Source organism: Protopterus annectens, chromosome 12.part0 (genome assembly GCF_019279795.1).
Source record: "Protopterus annectens isolate FY-2018-M chromosome 12.part0, PAN1.0, whole genome shotgun sequence".
Lineage (NCBI taxonomy): Eukaryota > Metazoa > Chordata > Ceratodontiformes > Protopteridae > Protopterus > Protopterus annectens.
The window spans coordinates 649,571,229-649,584,646 of NC_056746.1; the positions used below are offsets into that span (position 1 = coordinate 649,571,229).

The following is a 13,418-nucleotide window of genomic DNA, read 5'->3' on the forward strand; positions in this document are numbered from 1 at the left end:
GTCTGTATTGTATGTTTATGTTGCAGCATCGAAATGTAGACACTGAGCATTAGGTCACAGCTGTCCAGCTAAGAACATCAGAATTGTGTGGCTTGCCAATTGATTTTCCTACTGACTCCAAATTCTGGAGCTCTTCCTTGCTCATTCTCAGGATTACTTTAACCCCCCCACCCCCACCCCCACCCATACCCCCATTCGGGCCTCTGCAGGGTGTCTGGCACATGGATATACTGAATTTTCTTGGAAGAAATGAGTGTTAAAAGTTGAACTGTGCAGTGCTTCCTTTCAGACACATCAGGTTCATTGACATAGACTTTGTCTTTTCGAGAAGTTGTTGTAATAGCCCTTCCTTTTCTCCCCATATTGTTTATTGGAGTTTAACAGTCTTTCCTAGTATGTTTTTTGTCTTTCTGTTCTGCAGACTATCTCTGCTGTGAGTAAAAGCTTTAAAACTGTTGAACATTTGCAGTTTGCAAGACATAATTAGGACTTTACTGATGAGCTCTAGTACTGCTATGGCAGTAAAAGTGATTCAGAGAAATGCAAAAGCCACATGGAGCAAAAACAGTGTATCATTAGGATGTCTGTGAACTGAACACAGTGCAGTTAGTTGTCAGTCCATGCAATGCTGTTGAAGAGTCATTTACAAACATACATGTGCACTTCCCCCGACAAACATACACAGACAATAGGACAACTCCAAGCATACTCCTACATTTGCACCTAAACACGTACACGCGTGGCTTCACTGTACTTACCTGCTCCAGTGCTAACAGCCCTGCTTTTGCTTAACTATCAGTGAGTGTACAGTATCAACACTTTTATATTGCTGTGCTTCTCAGTTAGTTCATTAGATCTTGTCATTGAATCGCACTAACTCTCTATTCTGATACTGGCAAAAGGCTTCAGGGAAGCACATGTAGTTAATTTGCACTACCTGGGTTTTAGACTTCCATATTTGCATGCAACTTTATCCAGTGAAGTCACTGAAGTGCTGCATGCCAGAGCTGTCTTCCAGCAGTGTAGCACTACAGTGGTCTTTGAATCACTCTCTTATAACACACAGAGCAGTTCTACTAGAATCAGGATTGCATATTGTTTTATACATTTCTGAATCCTGGTCACTGTTTAGCTAAGGAAACTAAATTGTCATTGAATGTTGCTGTTTGAATCCTTGATAACCTAAATCAAATGTTAAGATACTTTAAAGGTAATATGATTAAGCATACATTTATGATTATGCATAATGATTAGTGGAACATGATGTGTTCTGAAGACATCTTAAATGTCAGAGACAGAGTAATGTAAAGAGTACTCATCACCTGAATTATAGATAACATATACAACTTAATAGTACTGTATCAAAACAAATCATACATCTTATCAGTTTGACATGACTGGGAGATCATGTCAGTATTAGCAGAGGTGGCATAAAGAGGAATAATGCAGATAAAATACTAAGCCGCATAAATTATATGGTCCCGTGAAAGCTATCGAATATATAACTGACGCAGTAATGCTGTGTTAAAGAATAGATATAAAAAATGTTGACCTCAAGGATAGTGTGGTAACACTGTCTACTGCATTTGATTGTGAGTGTGGCAGAATCATCTTGTGACCATCTCATTCATATTTTGAAATGTGTGTTTCAGAACCATCTTCAGTGCTTTCTAATTGGGATCTAAGTGAATGTCATGTTTATCATTTGAAACACCTAATCTTATTTAATATTTATTTATCAACTTTGTTAACCAGGTACACTGACTGGTCCTGACCATCTATTGCCCACCACCTTCCCAGATTTGAGTTATTACAATTTATCCTTTTGAACCATGACATTTTCTAAATATTGATTTGCAGCAGTTAGAGGGCTATGTCTTTTAAGTAATCTTACTGGATTTGTATGCATTTCTCATATAGTTGTAAGGAAAGAGTCATCTTTAGCTTCTCTTTGGCATTCTATATATACGCATCACCCCTCTGTCATTTACCATAGTAGGCTAGTCAGTTGAACTATCCATTTACTGTTCCACTGGGAAGCACAGGCCACCAGAGGATTGTGGGTCCTGGCATAATTTTAAATAGTTTGTTTTGGATTGCAGTGATGTTCTTCGTGTTTCACTGTTGCAGTCATCACCTGTGGGTTATCCCTGCTGTGATAGCCCTTGGCCAGCCCGAATACCCGAGTCAGTGTTTTTCTGCATCGGCTGCTGCCGCTTGCTGACTGATGTCAGGTCGTCAGTGCTATAAAGCAAGGCAGCCAACGCCATTACATCAGTCTTTCTTGCCATGGAGCCCGTAGCAGAAGCAGTTCGCAAGTGTGCCGGTCGGTCACTACCGGAGTTTGAATTACAGCTGAAAACGTCTAAAGCTAAGTACCCTGATGGGGATCCTTTTTCTTGCACTAATTGATGTCTGAAAAAGTTAACAATTGTCTTGCCTGTGTAAAGCAGATCCCACACCGAGACTTCCATTCATAATGTGTCACTTGTTTAGGCCCAGACCACGACGTCCCCCATTGCCGGGTCTGTGCCCTCTTTAACTCGAGAACCATTTGCTGTAGAGCTCTTATTGTAGCCAGGTATTTTCATTTTCTGTCTTCGCATTCCGAAATGGTGTCTGTCAGTCAACAATCTGTAGACATTCCAGAAAAATGTAAAGATAAAAGTAGAGACAGACCACACAAGGCTAAGCCTTCCAACAACTCGACCGCTAAGCTGGTCGTCAGTTCTTCGGAATTCAATGAGGCGCCTTTGCAGCCCCTGACGGCTGATATGATACCTTCGCAGGCCTCTATCGAGACCCTTTTGGAATTCGGTATGCTGCAGAAATAGTCTTTGTCTTCCGAGTCTTTGGTTGTCTCTGCTTCGGTTGGGTCCGGCGCCATAAAGCAGGCACTGGCTTCCGTGGAGGCTTTTCGCACTACCAAATCTAGACAAAAAAACGATATCTTCTCATCTGACTACCATTTCTCTCAGACCGATGGATACTCAGGCCTAGAAGCAAGGCCACTCCTAGGAAATATACCTGTAGCCACCATCTTACTCCTGCTTCACCACCCCAAGCCCATATGCTTACAGTGGTGGAGGATCTTATTTATTTATTTTATTTTATTTATTTTACATTTGTTGACCGGGCTGGTCTAGCTGGATACATGTCCATTTTCAGCAGAGGCCCGGGGAGAAAAGCTCCACTACAATATGCTAAGAAAGTAAAAAACATACATAATATTCTAAGGAGATAAAAACAGGTAGAGAACAAAAAACATTTTTTAACATAGATATAAATGAGTACATCAATGACCACTAGTGAGTAATTCACGATTCCTTCATGGAGGAGGTGAGGTGGGGAGGAGATACTAGATGAGGGGATGATAGTCAACTAGTCTACCATGGAGTAAAGAGTCTAGTGAAGTGGTTGTTGGCTAGGTTTAGTCTGGTTTAGGGCAAGGGCATAACCAGTGTGATTTCAGGAATTGGCTGAGGTTAATTTTGAATACGTTAAGCGAGGTTATACATCTTAAATTGTTGGGAAGTGCGTTCCAGGTTTTCCCTATGGAGTTGGCATAGATGGCATCCCCGCCAGAGTTCTTGGATATGATGGTTTTAATTTGAACACTATGCGCTGAACGGAGGAAATTCAGGTTTGAATAGGGTGGAAATACTTTGGCCAGAGCAGGGACTCTGTCAGGCTGGTTAATTATTTTAAATACTTCCGTAAGTTGAGTGAATCTGAGAAGATTGGGCAGTTCAAGCCAGCCAAGTTTCTTTAGGTTAAGGCAATGATGGGTGCGGTATGGGGTTCCAGTTGTAAATCTTGCTATGTGATTATAGGCGACGGAGAGCATGTTGAGTTCACGCTTATTGAGGAAAGATAGGATAGGGGAAGCGTACATGAGGGTAGAGAGAAGATGAGTTCGAGCAATGGTAAGTTTGGTGTGAGGGGTCAAGAAATTCCTAATAGGATACATTGACCCAAGTTTTTTATTAACTGTCCTGATGGTATTGCTAATGTGAGTGTCAAATTTCAGCTTGTGGTCAATTGTTACTCCTAATAGTTTAGTGTTGGGAACAGGGTCTATGATGGTCCCGTTGGTGGATTTTACATGGAATGAGAGACTATTAGGAGATAGAGGTTCATTACCTAGGGAGTAGCTACTGAGGGAAAAATAGTAGCATCTTGGGTTTTGCAGGATTTAGTAGTAGTTTCAGTTCAGTGAACCAGTTTTCGATTTTCGTGAAACAGTTCTGGGTCTTTATTTGTAGTTGTGAGAGAGATGTCAGAGCAGATCAGGGTGGAGTCATCTGCATATTGAATGCAGGTGGCTTCGGTATAACTAGGTGAAGATTGTTGATGAAGACTGAGAATAGGAGGGACCTAGTATAGAGCCCTGGGGACGCCAATGGTATTAGGTAGTAGGCCAGATAGCCTGTTTTGCCATTGTACAGCCTGTTGCCTACCAGTGAGGTAGGCTTTAAACCAATTTAGGGCTAGGTTGTCTAGATGAAAGCCTTCCAGTGTTTGGAGCAGTAGTTGGTGGTTGACCATGTCGAAAGCTTCGATAGGTCCAGAAAGAGAGCAGAGGAAATGAGTTTATTGTTGCGGTTATTATTAATTGAGTCAGTAAAGGAGATGAGAGCAGTGGTGGTACTGTGATGGGGGCGAAACCCGTGTTGGGAATTAGACAGGAGACAGTTGAGGGTAAGGTAGTTCATAAGTTGTCTGTGAACGCACCTCTCCATGATTTTAGCTAGTGGGGACAGGATTGCTATCGGTCTGTAGTTGGAAGTTTCCGTGGAGGAACCACCTTTGTGGAGAGGGATGATGTATGAGATTTTCCAAATAGATGGGATTATGGATTCTTTTATGGATCTATTGATCAAGATAGATACGGGATAGGAGATAACGTCTGACGCTATCTGAAGGTATTCCGCTGGAAGGTGGTCTGCCGCTAAGGTGGTTGGTCTTAGTTTTTTTAAGAGGGAGCGGATGTACTGGGTAGGAACAGGTTCGAGTTTAAAGGAGGGTGGAGTTGAGTCACAAGCGTAATTGGGTGGAGAGGAGGTGTTAGTAATCTGAGTGGCTAGGGACTGTATGGTATCCGTGAAAAGGAGTTAAAGGCGTTGGCAATTTCTACAGGATTTTTCCCTATGAGTTTCTCCGGGGTGGGGGTGGTAGATTTGCCAGGATGGAGGAGGTTATTAAATCCAGCCCAGAACTTTTTTGGGTTATTCTGGTGTTTGACCTGGAGTTGGCAGTAATACTGTTTTTTGTCTTGGACGATGGCTGTTTTGGTCGAGTTTCTGAGTTGTTGGAATTTAATGCGGTCCAGAGGAGTTTTGGTAGCTCTCCACTGGTCCCAGGCCTGGTCACGGAGTTTAATTTTAGTTTTAGTCTCCCTGGTTAGCCAAGGTGCTATACGTTCTTTAGTTCTAATTTTCCGAATGGGGGCGTGACGGTCTAGTATGCTGAGAAAAGTATTGTTGAAGTATGTAACACTCTCCTGTAGGGGTAGGGTTTTGAGGCTCGACCAGTGACAGGATTTGAGTTCAGCAAGAAAATGTTGTTCGTTAAATTTCTTCTTATTTCTTACAGATCTATATAGAGGGGGCTAGTTGTAGGGCTTCTGTGTTTGATAATATAGGTGATTAGGTGGTCGCTAAGGTCGTTAGGAAGGGTTCCAGATGTATAGTTTATTGGATCCTTATTGGTTAGTATCCAGTCAATGGTGCTTTCTTTTTGTTGAGCATTTCCTATTCTAGTTGGAGATGCGATGTTTTGGGAGAAGCCGTGTAGATTGATTGGAAGGGGGTTACTTTTTGCCGTGCAGTGAGACCAGTCAATATTAAAATCCCCAAGTACTATGGTTTCTTGAGGGTAATTTGTTGTTAGCCAGCTAAGAGTTTGTTCTAATTTTTCAGTGTTCTTTCCTGGTGGAATATACATAACAATAAGATTTATTGATTTTTGGGTGTTAAGGCAGAGCTTTAGAGCCATTAGTTCAATATTAGAGGTTTTGGGAGGTTGTATTGAAAACATTGTGACATTCATCGTGTTCCTGTACATAACGGCTATGCCCCCCCCCTTTGTTGCCCCTGTCTAGCCTGTGGATATTATACCCAGGTGGGATGATCTCTTCGTCCTTGGTGGAGGGTTTTAACCAAGTTTCTGGTAGACACATAATATCAGGGGAGTGGCTATCTAGGATAGCATGAAGATAGTGCACTTTGTTATTCAAGCTTCTTAAGTTGAGATGGAAAATTAGCAGGGAACCTATGGGTTTAGGGATGTTAGAGTCCGGGATCTTGGTAGGTCCTGGGTTAGGGTGGATATCCCCGTAGGTGGTAATACTTTTTTTTAGGTGGTCTAAGAATCTCTGAAGTTTACTGAGCAGTTTGTGATAGTCTCTGTTTGTTGATATCTTGGAGTGGTAGAGGGTAAGATGCACCATTTTGAAGCTAGTCCTGTTGTCAAGGTGTGGGGAAGTACAGATAACTAGGGAGGATGGGATTGGATAGTTGGAAGTGTTTCCCTTTGGGAAGGAGTTTTCCATTAGTGTTAGGTTTTCATATCTCGTTGAGTAGTAGGGAATAAGTAGGAAAATTGCCATGAGAGGGGTTAAGCTAAATGTGAGTTTGCCCATTATGACCCAAGGAGAAGGAAGTTAGGATGGGAGGGGTAGAAGACTTTACTAGGTGAGAGAGTAAAGCTGAGAGTATGGGAGGAGTAATAGCAGATTGGGGGCAGGTTGTAATAGGTAGAAGGTGGTGGGAGGGGCTATCTGACTGAATAAATTTAGAGGTACTGGGGGCGGGTGAGATATGGGGGCAGGGTGGGGAGCGTAGCAAGCCCGAAAGCGGCGAAGCGGAGCGGGGAATAAACCAGCCAGGAGTTCTCAGGGTCTTAAAGGCAGCTGGTAGTAAGTGATTTTAGATTTCTGTCCAAGCTGCTACTTTTCTATTACTGGTATACACTTTTATTAGTTCTTGCAGCATATGCTGCTGAATTTTCCTGGTTAGAGTTAGGCTACAGGAAGTAGTGTTTTACCCTGATGTGACTTTTAGAAACGGAGTCCTGGTTCCGGATGAGATGGTCAGGTCAGTGCATTCGCACCTGTTTAGATTCCTTGGGGCAGCGTTAGGGGTCCGGGTGCCACGCGGTGTGTGGTAGTGGTGGGGGGCTCCCTAGGATTAAACAGTAGTAAGAGACATAGTTTAGCAAGGAGTGAATACAGCTTAGTGATTATGTAGCGAATGCAATAGTTAACAGAAACAAGGAGCAATTACACTCTTAAGTAGCTATCGCTAAATAAATTAAACATGTACGCTGTAACAACACTCTTGTACTAGTCAGTTTATAATATGTAGGTAGATACGCACAGACTCTATTTGCGACTAGGTCGCTTAAGTAAGGTTGGTCGTCAGAGGTAGTATAGTAGTTAAACAATTCTTCTGTGGTTTTGAAGCTAACAACGACCAGGGAAATCCCCGTCTGCATTCAAGAATAAACAGAAGCACCCACTTCGTAAGATGTGCGAGAGCAAACTGATAACAGTAATATGAAGATTTTCACTAGACAAGTACACAGTAAAGCAATTCAAAACATGTTCGAGACATTCCTTTTTTAAAATAGTTACACACTAATAATAGAACAGTACACTTATAAGGCCTTGATTCCTGCCTTAGTATGCCAGAAAACAGCAAATGTGCTAAGCTTGTAGATTGCTAGCCTACTACCAAGCGACCTAACTCAATAACACGTGAGCCTCGCCTACTTTCCTATACAACTTGAAATAGTCACAGCTATGTTAATAGCTTTACATTCCGAGCAGGCAAGCTACTACATTACATTCCTAGCAGGCGCTAGTATTGTAATGCTGTTTTATTTAATTTAACAGTACTGTAAATATAGGTAAAAACATTAGAAGTAGAATCCTAGGCAAGGTGACCTTACCGCTGGAAATGGGTTCCGCGAGCACTATCAATGTAATTTGAAAATGGCGCCAGACTCTGAAAATTTAATACCTCGCTTCGGCAGGAATAAACCAGCCAGGAGTTCTCAGGGTCTTAAAGGCAGCTGGTGGTAAGTGGTTTTAGATTTCTGTCCAAGCTGCTACTTTTTATTACTGGTATACACTTTTATTAGTTCTTGCAGCATATGCTGCTGAATTTTCCTGGTTAGAAGTTAGTCTACAGGAAGTAGTGTTTTACCCTGATGTGACTTTTTGAAACGGAGTCCTGGTTCCCGATGAGCTGGTCAGGTCAGTGCATTCGCACCTGTTTAGATTCCTTGGGGCAGCGTTAGGGGTCCGGGTGCCACGCGGTGTATGGTAGTGGTGGGGGGCTCCCTAGGATTAAACATTAGTGAGATACATAGTTTAGCAAGGAGGGAATACAGCTTAGTGATTATGTAGTAATGCAATAGTTAACAGAAACAAGGAGCAATTACACTCTTAAGTAGCTATCGCTAAATAAATTAAACATGTACGCTGTAACAACACTCTTGTACTAGTCAGTTTATAATATGTAGGTAGATACGCACAGACTCTATTTGCGACTAGGTCGCTTAAGTAAGGTTGGTCGTCAGAGGTAGTATAGTAGTTAAACAATTCTTCTGTGGTTTTGAAGCTAACAACGACCAGGGAAATCCCAGTCTGCATTCAAGAATAAACAGAAGCACCCACTTCGTAAGATGTGCGAGCAAACTGATAACAGTAATATGAAGATTTTCACTAGACAAGTACACAGTAAAGCAATTCAAAACATGTTCGAGACATTCCTTTTTTAAAATAGTTACATACTAATACTAGAACAGTATACTTATTAGGCTTTTATTCCTGCTTTAGTATGCCAGAAAACAGCATATGTGCTAAGCTTGTAGATTGCTAGCCTACTACCAAGCGACCTAACTCAATAACACGTGTGCCTCGCCTACTTTCATATACAACTTAAAATACTCACAGCTATGTTAATAGCTTTACATTCCGAGCAGGCAAGCTACTACATTACATTCCTAGCAGGCGATAGTATTGTAATACTGCTTTATTTCATTTAACAGTACTGTAAACATAGATAAAAACATTAGAAGTAGAATCCTAAGCAAGGTGACCTTACCGCAGGAAATGGGTTCCGCGAGCACTATCAGTATAATTTGAAAATGGCGCCAGACTCTGAAAATTTAATACCTCGCTTCACCAGCCAGGAGTTCTCAGGGTCTTAAAGGCAGCTGGTAGTAAGTGATTTTAGATTTCTGTCCAAGCTGCTACTTTTCTATTACTGGTATACACTTTTATTAGTTCTTGCAGCATATGCTGCTGAATTTTCCTGGTTAGAGTTAGGCTACAGGAAGTAGTGTTTTACCCTGATGTGACTTTTAGAAACGGAGTCCTGGTTCCGGATGAGATGGTCAGGTCAGTGCATTCGCACCTGTTTAGATTCCTTGGGGCAGCGTTAGGGGTCCGGGTGCCACGCGGTGTGTGGTAGTGGTGGGGGGCTCCCCTGATGTGACTTTTAGAAACGGAGTCCTGGTTCCGGATGAGATGGTCAGGTCAGTGCATTCGCACCTGTTTAGATTCCTTGGGGCAGCGTTAGGGTTCCGGGTGCCACGCGGTGTGTGGTAGTGGTGGGGGGCTCCCTGTAGCATCCTTCACCATGGCTTATAAGCATGTACCAGAATGTTTGACTGGAGCCATCCATGTTCTTGTGTGAAGTGCACCATTGTTTCCTTTGAGACAGCAGGAAAACCTACCCAGTATCTCTTGTCCAACCGTCCCTTATGACTGAGTTTTACAGCTAAGCAGAAGCTTATCTCCCTTATCAGGGGTAGTCAGGCCACAACTTAGACCCTTCTCCTGAAATACTGACAGAACAGGATTCTGAGGAATCTGATTATTCAGATTTTGAAGAGGAACAACAACCTTTGACTGCTTATGAGGATTCTGATGCAGAGGAAACCATTCCTTCTGCCTCCCCACCAAAAGATCTTTCCTTTGGGAAAACCCTTCACACCCTCAGGGAACATTTCCACTAGGAATCCCAGGACTTCCCTCAATCTAAGAAAAGACTAAGAGAGTTTCTAGACCTGCCGCAGAACAGACTCTTGGCCATCCCCCCTATCTTAGAGGTGGTAGATGATGTCTTCTATTAATCCAGCTTAGCTCCTGATACCCTCCCACCTGCTCCCGGTAAACGTGCCAGGTACTGTAGAGTACTGGATTCTCGCATATACCTGTACAGAAATCCTGCTGCAGACCCGGAGGTCATTACACAGGGAGCAAAAGGAGCTACGGCTAGTTCTGCAAAGAATCCTGTTCTTTCTGACAAGGATTCCAGAGCTCTGGACAGATGGGGTAAAAAAGTATGCACCTCAGCAACCTTAGCTATCAGAACACTCAACTGTCAGTTCTACGTGTTAAAATATCAACACCACACTTTGGAACTATTAAAGCAAAAGATTTCAGCCTTTCCTGACTGTGCCAATTCGAAAGAGTTAGCAGATTTACTGCACTCTACTTGTCAAGTGGCCAAACACTCATTACACTGTGGATATGACACCTTGGAAGCCCCAAGCAGGGCAGCAGTGATAGGATCTGTTATTAGGACACATGCATGGTTGAAGGAACAACCTCTCCCTGATCATGTCAAGTCTAAATTAATTGATGCACCCTTGGATAAGGACCGCTTGTTTGGAGTAAAAGCAGAAGAGGTGCTTAAAAAGTTGGAAGACAAAGCAAAATCTATGCAAACAGTAAAAGATTTCATTCAGGTACAACCTCCTAGGTTCAGCAGGAATTTTCCTTCAAAGCACTGGTCCTTTCCTGCACCTAGTGGAGGGACAGACCACCCAGACTCCTATCCCAGGGACAGCAGAGAACCAAACAGTGGATCACTTTGCTTCAAAGGCAGGGAGATCTAAGCCATCCCTCTATGGCAAAAACTCTCAATGAATGTCTCTCCCCTCTCTGCCCTTTTTCACTCACCAAAAACTAGGAGGAAGGCTCTCCTTCTGCAAAGAAAACTGGGTTTCTGTAACAAAGGACCAATGGGTCTTAAAGATCATTTTTCAGGGATACAAATTCTTTTTCAACAAACTCCCAATTCCAAGATGGTGGTACCCAGACATACCTCCAAATCAGTGGGCAGAGGTACTGAAACAAGTCCAAACTCTCATATCCCAAGGGGCAGTAGAACCTGTCCTCTCAGGTCAAACAGGCAAAGGCTTTTATTCCAAATTATTTCTTGTTCCCAGAAAAGAGGGAACTTGGTGTCCCATCCTTGATCTAGCCATTCTGAACACCTCCTTTGTGGTCCCCAAATTCAAAATGCTAACTTTGCAACAGCTGCTGCCTATGCTGATAAGAAATGGTTAGTTACTCTAGACCTAAAAGGTGCCTACCTCCACATCGTCATAAGGGAATCCTGCAGGAAATTCCTTTGCTTCAGAGTAGGCTCACAATGCTTTTAGTTCTCTGCGCTACCCTTTGGCTTATCTACTGCTCCCAGGGTATTCACCAAATGCTTACCCCGGCCATAGCCTTTTGCAGACAGACAAATATGCAGATTTACCCTTATCTAGATGACTGCCTTATTCAGGCAGAGTGCAAATAAAAGCTACTCAAGGACCTCCTCTTTGTCAAAACTCTCTTAACCTCCTTAGGGCACACCATCAACGAGAAGAAATCAAAGCAAACACCCTCCAGGAAGATCATTTTCTTGGGAGCTCTGCTGGACACAGCATCCCAAATGGCCTTACTATCACAAGAAAAGAAGAGTTTTCTGCCTCTCTATTTTACACAGCTGGCTTCCAGAAATTACCTCACTGCGAGGAAGTTTCTGCAAGCCTTCGGGTACATGGCATCCTGCATCCTTCTAATTCCTCTGGCCAGACTTGAGAAAACGTCAGTGGTATCTAAAGAACCTTTGGTGTCAGCACTCTCAACCTCTAGAGACCTCTCTCCCTCTGATCCCCTGTATAAGGGCTGAGTTTCTCTGGTGGGCAGGGGCCTGTTCCAAGAACAAGGGTCTTTCCTTCACCCTCGCCCAGCCGGGCAGACCATTACCACCGACACCTCAGACATTGCTTAGGGCACTCACCTAGAAGACAGGTGCACCCAAGGTCTTTGGGATGCCCAGCACCTTCCCGTACACCTCCACCAGAAGGAAATGATGGCAGTACAAAAGGCTCTTACATCCTTTAAACCCCATCTCAAGCCAGGGGTTTTCCTTATCAAAACAGACAACACCACAGTAATGTGGTACATCAACAAACAGGGAGGGACCCAATCTTACCCTCTGTGCAGGCTAGCCATGAACCTCCGGCTGACAGCCTCTTCCATGGGATTACACCTAATAGCCCAATACCTACCAGGGATCAACAACACCCTGGCACACCACTTAAGGAGAAAATTACTGGACCCCCACGAATGGCAGCGCCACAGAAAAAATTTTTTACAAATCACTCAGGAGTGGGGGACTCCGGAGGTGGATCTCTTTGCTTTGCACCTCAACCATCAGCTGAAAAAATCCTGTACCAGGGAGTATCACCACCTAGCGTGGAAGGTGGATGCTTTGACCTTCCCCTGGAACTCACTCTTTGTGTACGCATTCCCTCCTCTGCCTCTTATTCCCAAGTTGCTGATCAAAATAAGGGAGGAGAGACCAAAGGCCATCCTCACTGCTAAAGATTGGCCCAGACAACATTGGTACCCCTTACTGCTCAGCCTGACATTACAGCCTCCCAGGCAGTTTCCCCTGATCTCAGACCTCTTGACTCAGGTGTGTGTGTGTGTGGGGGGGGTGCTGCACCCAGACTTGCAGACTCTCAAACTATCAGCATGGCTAATACTCTAAAAGCAAACAAGGGGCCCCTGTTAAGCAAACAGGTCGTAGACATTATCACAGAGGCCAAAAGGCCCAGCACAAAAAAAATCATATGTGGGAAAATGGAAAAGATTCTGCTCCTGGAGCCAGGCCAGAGGGGGCAATACCTCACAACCTTCCATCCCTCTTATCCTGGACTACCTAGTGGAGCTACTTAATAGTGACCTCTCCTTCTCTTGTATTAAAATCCACGCCTCAGCCATTTGAGCTCATTTTGATACAGATCAGCCCCTGTGGAATAATCCCTCCTTTATGCCCAATGTGGTATCTAAGGTGACTCTTTACCAGGCCATACATCTACCTACCTTCTTCCCTAACCCTCAAAACAAGGGGGAAATTATTCTGCACTCACTAGATGTGCACAGACAGCTCAGATACTATCTGCATCATACTAAACCCTTCAGGAAAACAGACCAACTACTTGTCAGCTTTGCCCTAGGGGCATAGGGGAAGCCCATTTCCAAGCAAACCATTTCCAAATGGGTATCACAATGTATCCATTTCTGCTACAGATTACATGGGAAACCGCCCCCTAAGTCT

At 43.5% G+C, this 13,418-nt stretch overlaps 1 protein-coding gene across 1 annotated transcript in view; it reads left to right on the forward strand.

Annotated features, from left to right (window-relative positions):
* NAA60 (N-alpha-acetyltransferase 60, NatF catalytic subunit) overlaps positions 1–13,418 on the forward strand; it is a 961,262-nt gene that overhangs the window by 436,325 nt on the left and 511,519 nt on the right. The gene's annotated exons all lie outside the window — the stretch shown is intronic.